Genomic DNA, 10,636 nt, shown 5'->3' on the forward strand with positions numbered 1-10,636 from the left:
AAAACTAGAAACATTTAAATGACGCCGCTCAGCCGATTGTGTTTTCGTTGTTGGTAACACCGCCCGCCCGCGTGTGGAGAGGAGAATGGGTTTACTGCACCCTGCGATGGTAAGGAATAAACGTGAAACTCTGCCCCAAAGTCGCCATGTAGCAAGGTCGGACTAGCATGCATTGCAGGGCAATATGTCAGGGCCTGAATTGAAGGGCTGGCCTGACAGATTAGTGTATGCCTTGGGTTGTGTTTTTTGGCTGTTTGTGGGCCTGTTTTATGGTCTGCTCTCTGCTGGCCCGTTTTTACTGCTGATTTCTCTGATATTACCATGCGCATTCCCTAGGGCAGGCACATTTCCTATACCTTCCAAAACACACACACAGCTCGGCCTTTATCACGTGAACACTGCCCTGATTGGCAACTGTGGGACGCTTTTTTTTAGCTATCCGATTCACTAATTGGGGTCACTTTTAATTTGATGCTCATGCCTGTTTTCTGTCTCCGTCCCAACCAGGCATGTGGTACATACATGTCTGTTGGTGTGTAGGACTGCCTGGCATGAGTCGGATGTTTTATAAAAATAAGGAAGGAAGGTAAAAGAGTGAAGGTAAGATTTTGATTAAACAAGCTTTGTCCATCTAGCATTTGAATCACAAGAACTGTTACACAATAATCAGCAGATAAAACTGAAAACAGTGAAAAATGTACACCTACCTAGAAAAAGATCTGGGCAGTTGTGTGATGGAGTCAGAGGTGTATAAAAAACATGGACCCCGTCCTGTGATCTTGAGTGCTACCCGGAATGGGGTTTTGGAGTGGTTATTGGCTGTGGGTGTGCAGAGCGTGATAAAATAGCAAAATATCCTGGAACTTATTTGTTAGCCTTTCGCGTACAGGTAAGAGCATATACAATATTTTGCTCAACTCCACCAAACTAATAGTTAAACATATTTTATTTGATGTCTACAGCCTGTTAAAATTGAAGCACATCGGCAAAACATGAGAAGCTTTCAATTTGCAATCACCTGTCACAGAATGTCCCATAGTCGGAGCATTTGATTAGAGGGAAATATCCTGGTTTGTGGGATCACAATGTCCGGATTACGGTGTAGCGCCGATGTCTGTAACAAAGGCATGATTTACCCGCCGAGTTTTCTGATTTATTGATAAGTTTAGAATCTGAGAGCGACAGGCTGCACGACGGTCCCTGCAGCCACCTGTTAACCCACTGAACTAACAAAGATTGAAAAAACTGAACTGCAAATCACACACAGATCGAAAATATGCAGTTGTATGTTGTCTGCAGTTTTTTTCCCATTTATAATTTTTTTTGTAGTTCTCTCCAGTCATCCTTTTCCACACATAAGCAGGTACAGATTGGGGAGTACTGCTGTGAAGTTTCTTCATGCCTAAACAGGAACAGCAAAGGCAGCAGCGGTGCGGGTTTAATTCACGTGACCAGCATTAGCAGCAACCGCGCAAGTTTCATTTACAGCAGTCAGTCGCACATGTGACAAGTTAACTCATCACTAGAGTGACAGGACAAGAACTCGATTGTCCATTCCACCGTCAGAGAATACGTTCTCAGTACTGTTTCTATGCCTATTCAGTTCAATGCCTTACTGCTGAGACTACCAATACAGACGCCTGTAAGCTGGAACACTGAAATTATGCAGCATCGGAAAAGAACATATTATGCAGCATGGTTGGCTAAATGATATGGCCATAAAAAGTATATTATGCAGCATTATGGTGCATTTTCTGTGGCAGTATTATATTGTTATTTTGTACTTTTAGCACACATCACAAAATAAATTCCAGGCGCTATGCAAAATACAAAGATTTCTTACGAAATAAAGTATACTCATTCATCATATCCTAATTTAAAATGTTATCTACCAACAAGTAATGTTTTTGTATTGTGCTTGGAAGTTCCAGAACACTATGACTCTCATTACCAGTTTGTGAAAATAGGATGTTTTTTTTTTCAACGTGTGGTAAATACCATTACAGTAAACAGAAAATGTTCCCTTGAGTAGGGTGTTCAATTGAACAACTTAAATCACAAAGCAATTAGCACAATTCGTATATAAAGTTAAAAAAACACAGTTTATTAATTACACAATATATTAAAAAGAATAAGTGGACAGTAGCACCACTATACACAAGTAAAACCAATTAAAAAATGACAATAATAATAAAAGTACATGGAAATTCAAAATTGACCAGCAAAATTGATACAATTATGGGGGACAGACAACAGTAAGACATCCAATTGTACAATACGAGGTGTACATTCAAACTCTATCTGACACCCATGTGTTATGCACCGTCTTATAATGTATCAACACAGGTGTCCGAGTTGAAGAATTATACTTGGAAATGTGTAAATACCATTACGCCAGGGCAGTGCTTAATTTAGGTCGGTACTTGCCGGTAGGGGCAACCAGCACTCTTTTTTGGGGACCCGTGTGTGGAAATTAGCAATATTAATGTACATAAGCGGCGTTCATTTGCCTTCTCCCATCCCCCTCCCTGTAGGCACCATGAATACCGTGAAACGTTGACCGCACCATCCCGCTAGTAAAAGCCCGTGCCCATATATACATGACAGCCATTTTAGGCACCATGGCCTTTTTGCCCGCTCATTGGAATCCCCGGCTTCCCTCCTGTGCGTATTTGAACACCCCCCCCACTTTCACATGCACAGACCATAAAACCCTCTCCGCGACCCTGCTCTGAAAAGTAACCCTCCTGCTTGACCCATGCACCCCCCATTTCCTCTTGAAGAAGCATCCTTCGCCTCAGCTGACATAACCCCCCCCCAGCTGTACCTGACTGCCCCCGCTCTCTCATATACGGGTCATAAGACCTCTCTCTCTGTGCGACTCTGTCCCTGGGAATCACACCCCGTGCCTGACCATCACCTCCCTTCTTCCTATGAATACCCCTCCCTTGATGACCCCTCCACTGAGCCCGATTGTCCGCACAGACCACTGGTCATCCCCTTCGCCTGAGGATACAGTTCATTGCCCACCACTGTATGCACTCGTCCCTCTTCAAAAGAGCTACTATTAATCATGACCTCCCCACCCCTCCGAGAATCGATCAGGCGCACACATTCCAAAGAAATCAGCGGAACACTCAGCTGAGCAATAGCCCCCTCCCATTGTATGGTGTGAGGACCTGTACTGTAGCCACGTGTTGGATTGCGCCAGAACGGGGAGGGGTCGGGGATGTCTTTTCCTTGCCTCACAATGTCGTTATTGTAATAAGGAATGTATGTGATGTATAAAAGGCGATGCCTCAGAGAACTTGTTAGAGCACCTCCCGAAAGACACTGTGTTTCGTGTCCGAAATGACAGGCTCTCCTCATGAGAAATAAAACTCTGTTCTTATGATCCTGCTCCAGCGCCCGTCTCTTTATTTGGTAACTATTCAGAATGGGAACTAAGAGGCGTCTTGCGCCAGCAGCCTGGGCATCGGTTGTAAATTGGGCTGACTTTCCACAATTGGTGTCCCAAACGTGGGGCCCATCAGCGACATAAGGTCCAGTAAGAGAGGTCCAGACGATGGGGGTGAACATCTAAACGATCGGAGTATACCTGCCTTAAGAGGACCCTTGTCCGGCTGCTGATTGAATGAACTTCACCGATTCCGAACGGACCTCTCTCGAGTGACCTACTGTCCTGACTGGGATCCCACAGGACTGCTGTGGTAAAATCATGGAATAAGAGAACGATCGGGCGCTGGAAAGGGGGAAGACGAAGAACTGTCCACATGGTCCGGTCCGGGTAAGGTTAAATAGGAGACGCCTGTTACGTCTAATTGGTAGGATGGCTTTATCCATCTGATTGATTGATTGATTGTTTGTATTGGAATCGGTATTTAAATACTGATATTGTTCATTGATTGATTGCTCTATTGCTCTTGGAGATTCGCTGTCTGCAAACAGGGAAATAACTCTCTCTCTTTGCAGGTAGCGAAGGATAGGTAACGCAGACTTTTGTCCCCGTTGTAATCCGTCGTGCCTATCTTTCTCCCCCACTGATTGATTGTTTGGCCCGAACTGTTGTTCGCGGATTGTTCTCTGGAGATTCTCTGCCTGCAAACGGGGAAGAACAGGTTTTCTCTTTGCAGGTAGCGAAAAGGTAGGTAACGCAAACCTTTAACACGTCGTACCTACTTATTCTCCCCATTGATTGTTTGATTGACCGAACATTGATTGTTCGATATTGGTTCTTTTTGAGGTATTCACCGCCTGCAAACAACGAAGAATAGAAATATTCTGTCTAGTCTTTGCCCGCCGTGATAAGATAGGTAGTGCAGACTTTTGTCCCCGTTGTAATCCGTCATGCCTATCTTCTCCACACTGATTGGTAAACTAGTTCCACCCGGACCATTTATTGGAGGTAGATCATCCGGCTCAACCGGAGGGTAGCTCTGATAAAAGGACATATAAAATATGAAGTGATCACCGAATCCTGTTAACAGAAACTTTAGCATGAAGCACACACTAGAAAAGGAAGGAAAAAGAAGTCGAGCTAAGTCAGTAGCCCACTGATGAGTTTCCGACTTCACTAAAAATAAGAAAACGTTAGAAATAGTCCGTAATAAGAATTATAAAATGACGAAAGAAGCCAAGCTTGACGCCAAGACAGCCACGAGGTAGCTAGGCCCCGCCGCCCCCTCGCTATCCAAAGCATGTCTGTCCCACCGCCCGCCACGCCCAAATAACGGTAACATGAAATAGATACAAATCAGCAGATACCTACCCCCATTCCGGAAGCTCCCGAAGTGCAACAGGTCCGCGGTTACGCCCATCCGGGAGGCGAGGCCTCAACACGTGCAGAGCAGGGCCCGGCTGGCCGCCATCGGAAGGGGAGGCTGTGGGGCGGACGGCCCAAAAGTTGTAATGGTCTCCCCTTTCTCTTCTTTTGGCTGCCCTGCGGGCCATGGGGGGGGGATGTCTTGCCTCTGCCTCCGACCCCCCCCCTCTCTATCGCCTGCTCCGGCCGTCAGAAAAACGAAACCGGAGCGGAGGTCGGTAGCGCAATGCTGCAGCAATACTGGAGAGTTGCAGATAGCCTCGCCTGGTCTGGCCGCTACGAAAAGTCCAGAGAAAACGGTGCCCTGCAGGCCGCACGGGGGGGGGGATGTCTTGCTGCCTCCGACCCCCCCCCCCTCTCTTCATTGCCTGGTACGGCCATTCCAAAGTGCTGGAGCCGAGAAACGGCGTGGGGTCGCTGGAAGGGGGAGGCGGCGCGAACGAGCCTCCCCCACCCCCCCAGGTGGGGGCTTCCAGCGACACCCCAACGCTTCGATCAACAGGGTCCCAATCGAAAAGCGGCGCTTGGCCCAGGACCGGTGCACGTCCTGTGCTTTTTCTCTCCTCAACCTTGAAGATTCTATGAGAGCCGGGGGGCCCCCGACCCTCCCACACGGGCGCCCCCGCCCCCGTTGGGAACCGCGACATCGGCGCACTCCTGCCGTCGCCGACCTCAGTTTTGAAATGACTAAGACCCTGCAAGACCGCCAACTTGAACAGTTCCGGTGGGATGCCAGTATGACCCGGTAGAGAAATTGTTGCCTCCCTCCCCACTTTTTGACTGATGGTTCACATTGCCAGTCTCTTCTGTTGCCCTTTCGAAAACAAACTCTTGAACTGCCGAAAGAGGTTCTGGTCCAACCACGAGATGGAGGAAACATTTTTTACTATACTTGGGCCTGCCTGACCTCGCCCAAAATGGCGCCGATACAAATGAAACTTTCAGCTCTTTGTTGTACCCTGATTGCTCAAGCTTTGATGTTCTGAGATATGTATGTAGTTTTTGGACAATGAAAGTAGATAAGATGGATATCGATAATGTGTTCAGAAAAGGATTTGATATAAGATAGATATTGATTATGTGTTGGGACAATGAACCGGTATAGGGTGGGTACCAATTATGTGTTAAAACAGTGAATTGATATGAAATAGGTACTGATAGAGCATTCGGACAATGAATTGATATTAAGTTTTAACGCACTATGGTTATTTGAAAGTTTGACTTTTCGACATTTATGATGCTTACTCCCAATGAATTTCGATACGATGTTATTGCACTTGCCGCACTTTATATTATGAAATGAATGGCTACCGACTTCGTTCCCCTCACGCCCGGCTCCAGTCTGCTCTGTGGCCGGCCCACTGGGTTGTAGGCTCGTGTTTGTGCGCCAACATTTTTATTAAAGGTTTTTGAAAAAGCAAGTACAACTGTAGCGATTGCATTAATGAGTCTCAAATGTGTTACTACTGTCTCCGATATAAGCGAAAGATAAGCAGCTTTATTAAGGTTGAAGGTTAAAAAGCCCGATACTTAAGCCATTACATTACATGCCACAGGCAACAGGAAAAACGTTTTAGGTGCCCTTAAACAATACTGAAGAAAACGCCACCTGACCACCCCCCTTGCGCATGATCTAAAAGACCACGCTCGAGTGATCCATGCGGATACGCAGAACACCAATGATTATGTTTCTAACACTACTGGTCCCTCTGGGCTTAAACGCCGAGATGGTAGAGAATGCACCGTGTGGAGATAGGTCGAGTATGTGCTAAGTAAAAACATTTTCGGATTTATGCGCGCTGATGTGTTTTGAACGTTGCCCCCCCCCCCTTTTCTTTCTCCTCCCATCTGCAGGTCACGTCGGAACATCGGCTGAAGTTTGGAGGAGTGATGACCGAACGACCGACGGAAGGGGAAGTAGGGAATTTGAGCATAGTGCTTATATATGACGAGCTTTGTAGGATGTAGCACCCCCCCCCCCTTACTTAGACATGACTGTTCCTCCCTTAGAACCTAGTGATTGGGAGGATGGACTGACGTAGATACTCGACGGGTTAGTACGATATGACAGACTATGACTCGAACCAGCACGCCAGATAATGCAACTATGACGTTTTAACTAGATAGGGAAAGGACAAGGAAAGTTCCGGGGTAAGGTTTGCCTAAGCACCGCCCGTCTGGAAGATTAGGAATGTTGTTAATGTTTAAAGACCGTGTACCACCTCCTTCTCGCACCCATATAGATATAGCTAAGCTGTCCGACTGTTCTCCCGATTAACGCCCTCCGTCGCCTCAGCCTGGAGAACCTTTTCGCCAAAAGGGAGAAAAGGAAAAATGATTCAAAGATCCCACCGTGAGTAGTAACCCGACCAGGTTAATTCCTGACCAACTGAACGAGGTGTAAGTATTAGTAACCGAGAACACTCGCAAAGATGGCAAACGAAAGGGAAAGGAGGAAAAAGGTAAAAAAAAAAAGCTCAGAACGTAGATAAATAGGATACTAAAGATGCGCAGCATGCAGAAAGAGATTTTTTTTTGGCCAATAACTGTTCTATGTTTTGTCGTGAATTTTTGTATGTAACACACGTACTGTCTTCCCTTGTCTGAGTTTGTGTGTATGTAATGTATGGGTTTATGTCTACCCTCTGTTTGCGTTTCCGTGTTACCCGACCCCTGCCGTTCTGTGTTGTGAGCGCACTAAATGACCTATTACCGTACACGTCTCTCTCTTTCTCTCTCCCTCTCTATCTCTCTCTCCCTCTCTCTCTCTCTCTCTCTCTCTACCTTTCTACATGTCATACGTGTACCGAATGGCTCGTTTAGAATACGGACGACTCTCACTCTCTATGAGAACCCCCCCCCCCTATTGCCTTCCTTTTTGTGGTAAAATTGTGCCCCGCCGGCACCAGCCTAATTGGATACTTATTGAACGCGAAGGTGTTCAGCAAAATTGACAGAAACTAAAATGATTGTAACTCGCCATATTACTACCTCTCCTTTCTGCAAAAATGAAAGAACTTGAATTGGCTAAGAAGGAAGGGACAGGTAAGACGGCTGATGTCCCCTAATCTGGCCCTTTTATGGGGGGACTATATGTCAATGGCATCCTATTTTTTAGTTCGTTAGAGATACAAGCCCCAATGTCCAGATTGATCCCCAATGCCCAGATTGCCCCACCCCTCTGCACTCAAGCGCGATTGTCCAAAGCGTCCCCGCCTCTCCCTGACCCCTGCTCCATATCAGCTGTCCTCGAAGAATAACCGATGACCTTGATTAACTGTTGCTCCTCGATGAAAGCCTGTTTCTTCCCCCCCCTCTCTCAATGATCACATCCCTGCCCTGTTTTTGAAAGGGTTAGCCGGAATGAACGATAAATAGACTTGGCACAACACAGTAGGAGTGCCGGCATGTGTACGTCATGGTGGTAGGGTTCTGACTGTGACCAATGAACGTAGCGCCCAAGTGCGTAGGATTGAGGGCGGAATTCAAATGCATAAATGTCTTCTCCTGCTAGTTCTCTAAAACTTGTTTTGTACCCATTCAAAGATATACGATCATCGGAGGAGAAGGGTCGGACGTGACGTACAGCCTGGCTGCAGATCTTGAGACACATGTGACCTTGACCAAAGGTGGAGCTGCAGAGCAACAAGATACGGGACGAGACAGCAATCTCAAACGTGGAAAATGAAAGGTTGAAGGGCTGCCCTGAAGCCCTCTGTCTGCTAACCCACGTGTGCCTGAAGTCTTCGTCCCCTTTTTGGGCCCGATTGATGGGCCTGCCTGCTCGTTTTCTTTTGCTCCCTTGGTCCCTTGATGTGTCCAAGAAAAGACCTGACCCCACTCCGCCCTCTCTTCCCTCGACTATCCAACACCCCCTCTTTTCCACATGACTTTTTGACTCAGACAAGAAGGACAGCATTCAGATGGAAATGGGGTTTGCCACAAAAGGAAAAAGGAAATACAGGTACCGAGCATAAGGCACCCTCAAAGAATTGGTTAGGGAACAGGACTGTGGTCTAACAGCAGAGGACTGACCGCACCCTGCAATGCGTAAGGATAGATCCGAGCTGGACCTATAGCTCCACCGCCGGTGCTCAACAGCGCCAACGAAAGAAAACGGACTAGAGCCTACCAGTGATGGCTCACTGCTAAAAAGACACTGTGACGAAGACACCCATCAATTTGACTAAATTACTTGTGTCGAACTGAATTCCGCCCTCAACCACTTTGTATTGCTTTCAAAATGTTTTTCAGTCACTTTTAAAAGCTGTACATTGATGCCACCGAAAAGAAAGTCAGAACATTTATACTACGTAGTATGCTGAACTCTAGGCTAGTATAAGTAACCCAGCAACTGTGAATTCATATGTGCTGCATTCCACCAACTGCATCGATTGTGCCATGGTTATATGCAATTCACTGGTATATGACAAACGCTATCTCATCGTCCACACATGTATTTTATGTACGCCCATTAGTTAGGAAATGAACTTACTTATGTTAAAAGCGGCGACTGTGGAAATTAGCAATATTAATGTACATAAGCGGCGTTCAATAGCCTTCTCCCATCCCCCTCCCTGTAGGCACCATGAATACCGTGAAACGTTGACCGCACCATCCCGCTAGTAAAAGCCCGTGCCCATATATACATGACAGCCATTTTAGGCACCATGGCCTTTTTGCCCGCTCATTGGAATCCCCGGCTTCCCTCCTGCGCGTATTTGAACACCCCCCCCACTCTCACATGCACAGACCATAAAACCCTCTCCCTCTGTGCGACCCTGCTCTGAAAAGTAACCCTCCTGCTTGACCCACGCACCCCCCATTTCCTCTTGAAGAAGCATCCTTCGCCTCAGCTGACATAACCCCCCCAGCTGTACCTGACTGCCCCCGCTCTCTCATATACGGGTCATAAGACCTCTCTCTCTGTGCGACTCTGTCCCTGGGAATCACACCCCGTGCCTGACCATCACCTCCCTTCTTCCTATGAATACCCCTCCCTTGATGACCCCTCCACTGAGCCCGATTGTCCGCACGGACCACTGGTCATCCCCTTCGCCTGAGGATACAGTTCATTGCCCACCACTGTATGCACTCGTCCCTCTTCAAAAGAGCTACTATTAATCATGACCTCCCCACCCCTCCGAGAATCGATCAGGCGCACACATTCCGTAGAAATCAGCGGAACACTCAGCTGAGCAATAGCCCCCTCCCATTGTATGGTGTGAGGACCTGTACTGTAGCCACGTGTTGGATTGCGCCAGAACGGGGAGGGTCGGGGATGTCTTTTCCTTGCCTCACAATGTCGTTATTGTAATAAGGAATGTATGTGATGTATAAAAGGCGATGCCTCAGAGAACTTGTTAGAGCACCTCCCGAAAGACACTGTGTTTCGTGTCCGAAATGACAGGCTCTCCTCATGAGAAATAAAACTCTGTTCTTATGATCCTGCTCCAGCGCCCGTCTCTTTATTTGGTAACTATTCAGAATGGGAACTAAGAGGCGTCTTGAGCCAGCAGCCTGGGCATCGGTTGTAAATTGGGCTGACTTTCCACACGTGCTTATTTTTTAGCATCAGGTATTTACTGAGAGCAAGAGAGGGAAAACTCACAAAGCAGAAAGAGAGAGTAAGAGACAGACTGAAAGAAATGGGAGACAGCAGAAACCTGCAAAAGTACGATAAAGGCGCAGAAAGTTTATGGTAGTGGATTCAAAAGGTATGAGGAGGGGCGGCTGGCACGTATGTGCACCAGTGGGGCGGGCAGGCAACTAAGTGCTGGGTGGGAGTGTGCATGAAGGCAAGGCGAGTGGCAA

Source organism: Lissotriton vulgaris, chromosome 4_1 (assembly GCF_964263255.1).
Source record: "Lissotriton vulgaris chromosome 4_1, aLisVul1.2, whole genome shotgun sequence".
In the NCBI taxonomy this organism is placed as follows: Eukaryota; Metazoa; Chordata; class Amphibia; order Caudata; family Salamandridae; genus Lissotriton; species Lissotriton vulgaris.